Source organism: Canis aureus, chromosome 9 (assembly GCF_053574225.1).
Source record: "Canis aureus isolate CA01 chromosome 9, VMU_Caureus_v.1.0, whole genome shotgun sequence".
NCBI classification, from domain to species: domain Eukaryota; kingdom Metazoa; phylum Chordata; class Mammalia; order Carnivora; family Canidae; genus Canis; species Canis aureus.
Genome location: NC_135619.1, coordinates 2,819,052 through 2,831,492, shown reverse-complemented (window position 1 = coordinate 2,831,492; position 12,441 = coordinate 2,819,052).

The following is a 12,441-nucleotide window of genomic DNA, read 5'->3' as shown; positions in this document are numbered from 1 at the left end:
GATCCTCTGTCCATTTTTTAATAATGAATTGTTTGTTTCTTGTTGATATTGAGCTATATGAATTTCTGTATATATTTTGGCTGTTAACCCCTTATTGGATAGAATTGGCAGTTCTTCTTCCTTCTATTCGGTAGATTGCCTTTTTTGTTGTTGATGATTTCCTTTGCTGTGCAGAAGCTTTTTAGTTTTATGTTATCTCATTAATTTATTTTTGTTTTTTGATGCCACTGCCTTTGGAATCATAAGATCCAAAAAGGAAAAAAAAAATCTCCAAGAGTGATGTCAGAGAGCTTACGACCCATGTTTTCTTCTAGGAGTTTAATGATTTCAGGATTTTCATTCCAGTCTTTAATCCATTTTGAGTTAATTTCTTTGTATGGTGTGAGATGATGGCCCAGTTTCAGTCTTTTATATGTAGGTGTCTAGGTTTCCCAGCACCATTTATTGAAGAGATTGTCTTTCTCCATTGTATATTCTTGCCTCTTTTCTTGTAAAGTAATTGGCCTTATATGCCTGGGTTTATTTCGGGGCTCTCTTTTCTGTCCCACGAATCTGTGTGTCTGTTTTTATGCCAATACCATACATTTTGATTACTTTAGTTGTTAGATACTACAGCTTGAATTCAAGGAGTGTAATGTCTCAGACTTGTCCTTTCTCAAGATTTGCTTTGGCTGCTTGGGATCTTTTGTGGTTCTATACAAATCTTACGATTGTTGTATTTCTGTGAAAAATGCCACTAGAATTTCAATAGAGATTGCCTTGACTCTGTAGATTGCTCTGGTCAGTATGGACATTTTTGCAATATTCTTCATGAGCATGGAATATCTTTCCACTTATTAGTGTCATTGTCTCTCCTCAGTGTTCTATAGTTTTCAGAGTATAGATCATTCACCTCCTTGGTTAAATTTATTCTTAGGTATTTTTTCATGCAATTTTAAATGGGATTTGTTTTCTTAGTCTCTCTTCCTGATAGTTTGTTGTTGGTGTACACAAGTGTGACAGAATTGTGTATATCAGTTTTGTACCTGCAACTTTACTGAATTTATTTAGAAATAAGGTTAGAACTAATGTTCTAACAGTCTTTTTTTTCCACAGAGTCGTTAGGGTTTTCTGTGTATAAAATTGTATCATCTACAAATAGTGATGGTTTTACTTCTTCCTTTACAATTTGGTTCCAATTTCTTTCTTTTTCCTTCCTAGCTGCTGTGGCCAAGACTTCCAATACTGTGTTAGCATCCTCGCCTTGTTCCTGATGTTAAGCAGGAAGCTTTTCCCTGTTGAGCATGATGCTAGCTGTGCACTGGTCATACGTGGCCTTACATTTTGAGGTACATTTGGTCTATACCCACTTTGTTGAGTTTTTCTGGGGTTTAATCCTGGTCTTTCATTGGGAACATGTTTATCTGTTTCCTCATGTTGCCTGACTTGGTATGTATGTATGTCTTTGTGTTAGGTGAAACAGCTATCTCTTCTAGTCCTGAAGGTGTGGCTGTGTGTGGGTGAACATTTTTGTTTATAGTAGCCTTACTTCAGTGTTTGGTTGTCTCTCATACTGTTTCCCCAATTATTCTAGACCTGTGGGGCTCACAAACACAATCCACCCTGGCCCCAGAGTCTCATATTCAGTAGGCATCCCCTGTGTGGGTTGCATGTACCTGCTGGCTTGGAGGCCTCTGGCAGTGGGAGTGTAACTAGAGGTCAGGGCACTGGCCTCCTGCTTCTGGCAGGGCCGTGGCAGCAGTATGGAGGGGGAAGGAGGTACTAGAAGGTTATGGGAATGCAAAAATAGCTCCTGCCAGCATTGGCAGTAGCAAGGTAGAGAAAGCGTAAATATGGCACCCTCCGGTATCTTTTGTCTTTGGAGGGAATCTGAGTGGGCTTTTGCCCTTCTGGTAGATGCTTTAAGATTAGCAAATGGAACCCCTTCACATCTGGTCTAGGCTCCTTTCAAACTGGTGCTTTTGTACTGGGTCCTGAGGCAAATGAGTCTGATTGTGAGCCCTGTAAAAGCAGAGCCTGCACTCAGTACAGCCCTAGGAGTCTCCTGGACGGAAGCTCCACTGGTTTCCAAAGCCAGGTGCTTTGGGGGCTGTCTGTCTGGTGCATCTCCCATGGGTCATGGTGCCTGATGTGTAGTACAGATTCCCTCCCTCAGGGAGGGTTTCTGTATTTGTGCGACCCCTCCTCCATAGGTCGTTGCATGGGGGGAGGTGAGGTTTTCGGCAAAAATACAACTACATCTGTCTCTCCTCCCTGTCTGTTTAATTCTTCATTGTGGAGTAGCTGTCCTGCTCAGAGATAATTGTTTTATATGTAGCTGTAGATATATTGTGTCTGTTGAGGGAAAGGATTTCAGAAGTTTTTATGTGACTATCTTGAATGATCTCCCTGTTTGCCTCTGTTCTTTTTTTTTTTTTTTAGATTTTATTTATTTAGTCATGAGAGAGGCAGACACACAGGCAGAGGGAGAAGCAGGCTCCAAGCAGGGAGCCCAACAAGGGACTTGATCCCAGGACCTCGACCCAGGCCACCTGCGTCTTCTTGAATGGCATTTTTAGTAAGCAAAGAATGCTAGGTAGGCTCCTGTTATCTATCTGTGTATCTATCTATCATCTATCTATCTATCTATCTATCTATCTATCTATCTATCTATCTATCATCTATCTATTTATATTTCAGTATAGTGAAAGATGATGAAATGATTATTCCTAAAATTTCTAGTTAGAGGTCAGCTGTCAGGATCTCTGTTTTGAAGTAATCTTTCAAAGCATGTTTTTTTCCTCTGGCTCTTTTAAAGACTTCAATACATACATAACTTTTTTTCTTTTAAATAAGTTCTGTTTAATTCTTTTAAAAATGTTCGGCCCAAGTGTGGCAGGATACAAAATCAATGCCCAGAATTCAGTGGCATTTCTGTACACTAACAATGAGACTGAAGAAAGAGAAATTACGGAGTCAATCCCTTTTACAATTGCACCCAAAAGCATAAGATGCCTAGGAATAAACCTAACCAAATAGGTAAAGGATGTATACCCTAAAAACTACAGAACACTTCTGAAAGAAAGTGAGGAAGACACAAAGTGATGGAAAAATACTCCATGCTCAAGGATTGGAAGAATTAATATTGTGATCACCCAAGGCAATTTACACGTTTATTTTTATTTATTTTTATTTATTTTTTAATTTTTATTTACTTATGATAGTCACACAGAGAGAGAGAGAGGCAAAGACACAGGCAGAGGGAGAAGCAGGCTCCATGCACCGGGAGCCTGATCCCGGGTCTCCAGGATCACGCCCTGGGCCAAAGGCAGGTGCTAAACCGCTGCACCACCCAGGGATCCCAATTTACACGTTTAATGCAATCCCTATCAAAATGCCATGGACTTCTTCAGAGAGTTGGAAAAAATTATTATAAGATTTGTGTGGAATCTGAAAAAACCCCGAATAGCCAGGGGAATCTTAAAAAAGAAAACCATAGCCATGGGCATCACAATGCCAGATTTCAGGTTGTACTACAAAGCCGTGGTCATCAAGACAGTGTGGTACTGGCACAAAAACAGACACATAGATCAATGGAACAGAAATGAGAATCCAGAAGTGGACCCTCAACTTTATGGTCAACTAATATTTGACAAAGGAGGAAAGACTATCCACTGGAAAAAAGACAGTCTCTTCAGTAAATGGTGCTGGAAAATTGGACATCCACATGCAGAAGAATGAAACTAGACCACTCTCTTGCACCATATACAAAGATAAAATGATAAAAGATCTAAATGTGAGACGAGAATCCATCAAAATCCTAGAGGAAAACATAGGCAACTCCCTTTTCGAACTTGGCCACAGTAACTTCTTGCAAGATACATCCATGAAGGCAAGAGAAACAAAAGCAAAAATGAACTATGGGGACTTCATCAAGGTAAGAAGCTTTTGCACAGCAAAAGATACAGTCAACAAAACTAAAAGACAACTACATAATGGGAGAAGATATTGGCAAATGACATCTTAGTTAAAGGCCTAGTATCCAAGATCTGTAAAGAACTTCTTAAACTCAACAGCAAAGAAACAAACAATCCAATCAAGATACGGGCAAAAGACATGAACAGAAATCTCACAGAGGAAGACGCAGACATGGCCAAGAAGCACATGAGAAAATGCTCCGCATCACTGGCCATCAGAGAAATACAAATCAAAACCACAATGAGATACCACCTCACACCAGTGAGAATGGGGAAGATTAACAAGGCAGGAAACCACAAAAGTTGGAGAGGATGCAGAGAAAAGGGAACCCTCTTGCACTGTTGGTAGGAATGTGCAATGGTGCAGCCACCCTGGAAAACTGTGTGGAGGTTCCTCAAAGAGTTAAAAATAGACCTGCCCTAGGACCCAGCAATTGCACTGCTAGGGATTTATCCCAAAGATACAAATGCAATGAAACGCCAGGACACTTGCACCTCGATGTTTCTAGCAGCGGTGTCCACAATAGCTAAACTGTGGAAGGAGCCTCGGTGTCCATTGAAAGATGAATGGGTAAAGAAGATTGGTTTATGTATACAATGGAATATTACTCAGCCATTAGAAATGACCAATACCCATCATTTGTTTCGACGTGGATGGACCTGGAGGGTATTATGCTGCGTGAAATAAGTCCATCGGAGAAGGACAAACATTTTATGGTCTCATTCATTTGGGGAATATAAAAAATAATGAAAGGGATTAAAGGGGAAAGAAAAAATGAGTGGGAAATATCAGAAAGGGAGACAGAACATGACAGACTCCTAACTCTGGGAAACGAACTAGGGGTAGTTGAAGGGGAGGTGGGTGGCAGGTGGGGGTAACTGGGTGGCGGGCACTGATGGGGGCACTTACTTGATGGGATGAGCACTGAGTGTTATTCTGTATGGTGGCAAATTGAGCACCAATAAAAAATAAATTTATTAAAAAAAAAGAAAAAAAATGTTTGGCCAACATTCAAATTGTTTATACCATAGGCTCATCTTAAGAAACCTGGTTAACCTTTATTTCCAACATCAAAAGCATGAAGTTCCATTCTTAAAGCAGTAGATTCGAAAGAAGAAAGGTTTTGACTATATCACTGCAATATTGCCACTTGCAGAAGCCCTTTGAAGTAACTAGAATGGACTTTATTGGCCTTGCCAATGTCCTACAAATGTTTTGTTTTCATATTTCATTTAAAACATGAATTATTTTTCCCTTTTGATATTGAGTGTATTTCATCATGGAAAATCAGCATCTTCAACTTGCTCTTTTTTCTTCAAATGGCTTCCAAAATGAGGTATACTCTGGAGTTTTGAATGGATCATGTTTTTATTTTTACAGTTCTCTTCCATAGCAAATCAAGCTCATTAGGTATGTGGCTGACCGCAAGCTGTTCTGTGTGAACAGAAAGCAGCGTGTGATTTGGCATTTGGATACAACTTTTGTTGGGGGGAGATCAGTACATAGAGCTTCATTCTTAAATTAAACCAGGACACTTGTTCTTGTCCTTGTTACTGCTCCTCAAGTATTTATGAATGAAGCAAAAAGTCGTCTTCATGTAATAATGGGTTTTCATTTTTATTTAATTTTTATTTAATTTTTAAGATTTTATTTATTCATGAGAGACACACAGAGCGAGAGAGAGGCAGAGACACAGGCAGAGGATGAAGCAGACTCCGAGCAGGGAGCCAGATGTCGGACTCGATCCCCGGTCCCCAGGATCAGGCCCTGGACCGAAGCTGGCGCTAAACTGCAGAGCCACCCGGGCTGCCCTGGATTTTTCATTTTTAAACAGGAAAATCACTTAGTGGCATTTCTCACAGTAGCTCTTAGAGGTGGGCTTTCACTTCTGTTCTATTAATAGTTTTCTTGTAAGGTAAATATCTGCTAGCATACTTACTACATGTTAGCCAATGACTCTGCTACATTGCGTGCTCTTGCTATTACAAAAAGCCCAACCGTCATTTCTCCTTTTGTTGAGTTTTTCAAATGAATGGCTTTATTTATTACAGTGGGTAATAGCAGTAGACTTTCCTGCAGTGACTGTACTGTACTGTATGTATTCAATAAATACTGTTAATTGGTGACAGAAATTTATACACAAAAGAAGCAGGTGAATCAGACTAGACCAGATCTAGAGGGAGATACAGAAGCAAATTCTCTATTTGTTACCCTGTCGTCTGTTAGATTTAATATATTATTCTGAGTGAAGTAAGTCAGTCGGAGAGGGACAAACATCATATGGTCTCATTCATTCGGGGAATATAAAAACTAGTGAAAGGGATTCAAGGGGAAAGGAAAGAAAATGAGTGGGAAATATCAGTGAGGGTGACAGCACATAAGAGACACCTAACTCTGGGAAACGAACAAGGGGTGGTGGAAGGGGAGGTTGGCCGGGGTTGGGGTGACAGGGTGACTGGCACTGAGGGGGGCACTTGACGGGATGAGCATCGGGTGTTGTAGTATATGTTGGCCAATCGAACCCCAATAACAAATATACAAAAAATAAGGGAAAAAGAATTAAAAATAGATAAAAATAAACTTCATTTAAAAAGGTTTAATATATCATCTTATTGTGATTATTATCTTAGTCTTTACAGAAATGCCATGTAAACAAGTTGCTGAATATGTTGTGTCTCATGGCATTGTACAGAACTTTGTATGTGCAACAGTCCTCTCATACAGGAATTCTGCCAATAATTTTCATTCATTATGTAGTTTTTGTCTTTCATTTTGAGACTCATTGTATAATCTTAATGGCAGTGGTGTGATTTCTCTTTTAGCTGTAAGGAGTACAATGTTTCATAATGTACATGTAGTTGGCTTTTATTTTTCAGTTTTTCTTTAAGGTAAGATACATGTATAAAATTTGCCATTTTTACCATGTTAACGTACAATGTAATGGCATTAGGTATATTCAGAATGTCGTGCAAACATCACCACTCTCTATTTCCAAAACCTTCTCATCACTCTACACAGAAACTCTGTGGCTGTTAAGCGCTACCTTCCCTTGTTGCCCACCCCCAGCTCCCGGCAACCACCATTCTACGCTTTGTCTCTATATTTTAACTGTTTTACATAGTTCACATAAGTGGAACTATACAGTACTTGCCCTTTTGTAACTATACCACTCCATGCAATGCTTTCAAGGTTTGTCCATGTTGTAGCATGTATCAGAATCTCCTTCTCTTTCATGGTTGAATAACATTGCACTATGTGTATACACTGCATGTTGTTTGTCCATTTGTCTGTTGATGGACACTTGCATGTGTCCGCCTTTTGGCTATTGTGAATGGTGCTGCAATGGACATTGCTGTACAACTATCTGTTTTGAGTCCCGATTGCGGTTCTTTTGGGTAGACACTTAGCAGCTGAAATGCCTGCTTATATAGTAATTCTGTTTAGGCTTGTGAGAAGGAACCATCAAAGTGTTTTCCGTGGAGTCTGCACCATTTTACATTCCTAACAGCATTATATGAGGGTTCCAATTTCTCCATATCCTCATCACTACCTGTTACACTGAGTAATTTTTGATTATAGCCATTCTTGTGGGCATGAAGTGGTAGTTCATTGTGGTTTTGATTTGCATTTCCCTAATGACTAATGATGTTGAGCATGTTTTCAGGTAGTCTTTGGCGATCTGATTGCCTTTTTGTTGTTGAGTTTGGCATTTTTTATATATTTTAGATATTAAACCCTTATCATATTTTCGCCTTGCAAATATTTTATCCCCTTGTGTAGGCTATCATTTCACTTGTCTGATAGTATCCTTTGTACAAAAGTTCTAATTTCTATAAAGATCAGTGTCCATTTTATCTTGTGCTGCTTATGCTCTTGGTAGCATATCTAAGAATCTCTTTGCAAACCCAAGGTTATGAGGATTTACCCCTTGATTTAAAATTTGAGCTAATTTTTTGTGTATGGTGTGAGATAGGGATCTAAGAATCTACATTCTTGTGCATGTAGGAATCCAGTTGTCCTGTATAGTCTATTTTGTTTTCATCTCTATTTTTAGTGGCTATCAGTTTTTATCCTAGAAAGCGTGAGTTTGTGCTTTCTCTGGAAACAGTTTATTGGCAAAAGGTCGATGTCCTTAATTTAAAAATTATTGGAGAAATTTGGTGGCTTCATGACACTGTATAACAGAATTTCTTAAATGACAAAGCCCTGGAGGTGGGGGAAATTAGCTCTCAGGATAAAGAAAACCTAATTCTTATTATTGTACTTTGTATTCTGACACTGTTTGGGTGGCTTATTATTTTTTTTGGTTGTTTTTGTGAAATAAATGCATTTTCAGTTCCACTTCTGGCGTAGCTAGATTCACTCTCAGTGAAGGTCGGAACCCTGTTAGCTTTCTCTGTTGATGTTGTTATTCTGTGGTCCATTTATCTAGTAATAATACATAGTAGGAAAAGGCCAGTTACAATTAATCTGCATTAAACAGGTACGAAAAGAGCAAGAAAATGGTGGGGGAAGTGAACAGAACTTTATGTAGGAACAGGAAATATAAAATGTGACCACATTTGAAATGTAATTAAGAATATTGTAGGTTACAGTTGTAACTGCTAATTCTTAGCATGGATGCATTGTATCCTGCTGAATTTTCCTTTGTTGGCATAATATTGCTGCTAACATTTTATAATAGCACTTTGACTTTTCCAGTTAAAAGGGCAGTTTAACAAAAATATTTGAAGACTTTAGTTTCTCCAGTAGTATTTGGTTTTTGTTCATTTTTAAAGTTCAGTATTCAGATTGTTCCCTTTCAAAGTGGGGAGTTTTGTCAGATATGTTACATTTTTCTCAGTTGCTGACTAGCAGACCTCTTTCAGAGGCTTGTTTACCACCAGCATCACTTCGTCATCATTTTCATCAGCCCTGTGAAGTCCTGTATTTTTGCAGTCATGTTAATGGCATCCAAGGTAAAAACCAATGACAGCATAGAGGGCATGTATTAGGTGGGAAGAAATGTTTAAATGAGGGCTGGTATGAACATTGTCAGTTTATTGGTGAATGTCATAATGTCTATATTCCTGTAACCTTGGATTGTTTGGGAATTAGATCCTAAATATTCAGAAGATAGGAACCTCTATGTTTATATTAGTATTTTCTTTATTTTCCCAACATTTGTTAGAGAGAGAGAGAGAGAGGAGAGGGGTAGAAGGAGGAGAGAGAATCTCAAGCAGATTCCACACTGAGTCCAGAGCCCAACATGGGGCTCAATCTCATGACCCAAAGACCATGACCTGAGCCAAGATCAAGAGTTGGATGCTTAATCAAGTCAGCCACCCAGACACCTCTGTATTGCTATATTCAATGACTAGGCTTTTATGAACTAATTTGAAGTCTTTTACCTATCTTAGTTAATTGAATATATGACTTGAGATAATTATAGTTGTATAGTAGAAATTTTCCAAACACAATGGTGATAAGCAAATGCTGCGAAGGTTAATAGCAAAGCTCTGACAAGCTTAGCCTGTGCAGCACTGGCACAGCCTTATGAAAACAATTATGCAAAAATAATAATCCTGTTGCAACTTCAAATCCAGGTGCATAAAAATATTAATTGATTTTTTTTCTTTCAGTAGTGCTAAGTTGCCAGTGGAAACTGCCCATGGGCCACATGAGAGACCACGGATCCTGTAATGCTGGGAGGCATAAAGCTGGCACAGAAGTGCTGCAGAGAGGCTGTCACCAGTTAGAGGGAAGGAGCCAGAGAAGCAAGAGGTGTGGCAACAGCCAAGGGTCTTCAAAGGTAGATGGACTGTGCACTCCCTTCCTGAATGGGAGACCAGCACAGAGACCTTGGGGGCACGCCTCGCCCAGGCTCCAGCCGGAGGCTCCGCCCCAGGCCATGGCCTTCCACTTGCTCACGTGACCACGCCACAGGCATGCAGAGAGGCAGGCTGAGCTCTGCCAGGCCAGCAGGGTCCGTGCCAGGCCTGGTGGACTTCGAGGACAAGGAGCAGGTGAAGGCCTTTCTGGAGAACGTGGTGGAGTGCAAGTACCAGTGCTACTGTGAGAAGGACCCGAATGGTGAGTGCTGGCAGAGCAGCCTGCGAACACGAGGAGATGCATGGGGATGGGTGGGGGCTGCAGGGGTCACGAGCCACCTCTGAAGGAGATCCAGAAGGGGTCTCTGGTCTAGGTAAGTTGGTGGGGCCAGGTGCTTGAGGACCCCTAATCCTCTGCCATCTGCCCCATCCCCCAACTGAGTCAGATTCATTTAATTTTTTAAGGCCAGAAAAAAATGAGTAATTTTGTAGGAAAACGGTGTTTACTGTAACTGACAAAGGAAGAGATAGAAAACCTAAATGGAGAAATTTCCATACACCACCCACAAGAAATAAAGTTGGGGGATGAAGCTGCCCTCCATAATGTATCTGATCCTCCTGGTTTCCCATGGGAATGCCATAAAACACTTAAAGAAGAGATTACTTTAGTGACATTGAGATTTGAGAGCATAGAAAAAGATTGAAACTTTCCACAGTGTAAAAAAAAAGCAAAAGCAGTGTAACACTGATATTATGACCCCATAAAGACAGGACCAGGAGAAAAAAAGCCAACTTCAGTTGCGAGAACTAATGAGGAAAGTCTCAGTAAGATATCATCAATGGATTCCACGGCACATTAAGTGACTAAAATATCTAGCCAAGTGAGGCCCCTTTTGGGAAAGCCACGATGAGATGGCTAGTATTTGGAAATTTATAAATAAATTCTGTAAATAGAATTCCCATATTACCTGGTCACACCCGGAAAACACTATTGGTACATATGGTAGAAAATATTTTGTGAGATTGAACATTAATTACTTGAAGTAATTTTTACTTTCATACCAACTTCATATTTAAAATTATGTCCTGGAGTAAAACACATATCATCATAGGGTTACCAGCATTTGGAAATTCTGGGAGAGCATTTAAAAACTCCTGATACAATACAACGTCCCAGGGTTGGCAGGGTAGGGGTACGCACTCAACTCACTTGGGTGAAGATGGAAAGATGATGATGTGGAAAGAGGGGCTCCTTGTTTATAAAAGACCCTCAGAAGAAGGAAATGAAGTGGAGAAGAATGTCTTTATTTGGGGCATATAATGTTTAAGTTGTAATTATGGTACAGAATCAATACAAATTCATCTGGAAAAATTAAGAATTGTCGGAAAGAAAAAAGACAGGGAAGGGTGAAGAGAAGCCATTCCTAATCCCGTAGTCATTAGAAACAGCCAGTATTATTTGTCACATATCTGCGAGCCTCTCTCTATCCTGTTCATCCAGCCATGATTGAGGTCCGTGGAAAAGGCAGACAAGATGTTAATCTGAGAGGCAGGCATGTGGAGTGACGACAAACTCTGACACTGAGCCAGGTGGCCTGAGTTTTAAGTCCCAACTCATTTGTTTCTATGTGTGGAACCATCGCCAGTTATTATTTAAAGAGTAGATGGCCTGATACCTCTGAGTGTATTACTTGATACCTATTAAAAACTGGAAATTCTGCGGTGCAACTGTTTTATATATATAGTGTGGGGGGTAATTTCTTCAACTGTAAGTAAGAAGAGGCTCAAGTAAGTTTTCAAGTATAACATTTTAAAGGCACCTGTGTAAGAGCTGAAGTAGATAAAATGTAAAAGCCAACAGTTTTGCATTTGTTAAAGCAGATTTTTTAAGGAACTCCATGTGTCTTCTAGTGCACCTTTGTTGTTTCTTGGGTAATGTTGGGAAAGAAAGGACCCAATTATTCCCTGATAGTATAATTTTACTTGTTTTACAGGACAGAAAGTTATCTAAGCTCAATAGTTCTGAGAAATGTCTTCATCTAGGAGCATTCCCTCTGTTTCTTAGAAGTTTGAATTTGGGAGAAAGGTTGACAATCTGGGGGAAAAAAAAGACTAAGCGAAAGGAACAGCATGCTTAGGAGGGCACACACCACGCCAGTTCCCTTGCTTCTAATGGTTATCACGTACCAACCCAAGTGGCTGCCGCCTTATTAATCATCATGTATGTTTTTAGTAGAGATATGAACTACAACTGATACTTAAAGTACTGAAGCAATATGTTTTAGAAGTTACATATTTTAGAAAACTATCATAATTATTCAAGGGAAAAAGGTTTAGCTTTTATGTGGGCTCTATTTGATAATGATTTTTACCCCCATTTGACATCTCATGTAACAATGTACAGTGATAGTAACTAAATTTACTGTGGTAACCATTTTGCAATATATATATACAGCAAATCATTATGTTGTACATATAAAAAGTATTACAGTGGTACATGTCAATGATGTCGCAATTAGAAAAACTTTGATTTAAACATAGAACATTGACATGAGAATCTTAAAGAAGAATCAGACTGGACCATAGAAATAAGCCCACTTATTTATTATCTACAGATTTATAGAAACGTTTAATTTTTTTTTGAGGTTTAGTGGATCTGTTTCTATTCGCAGTG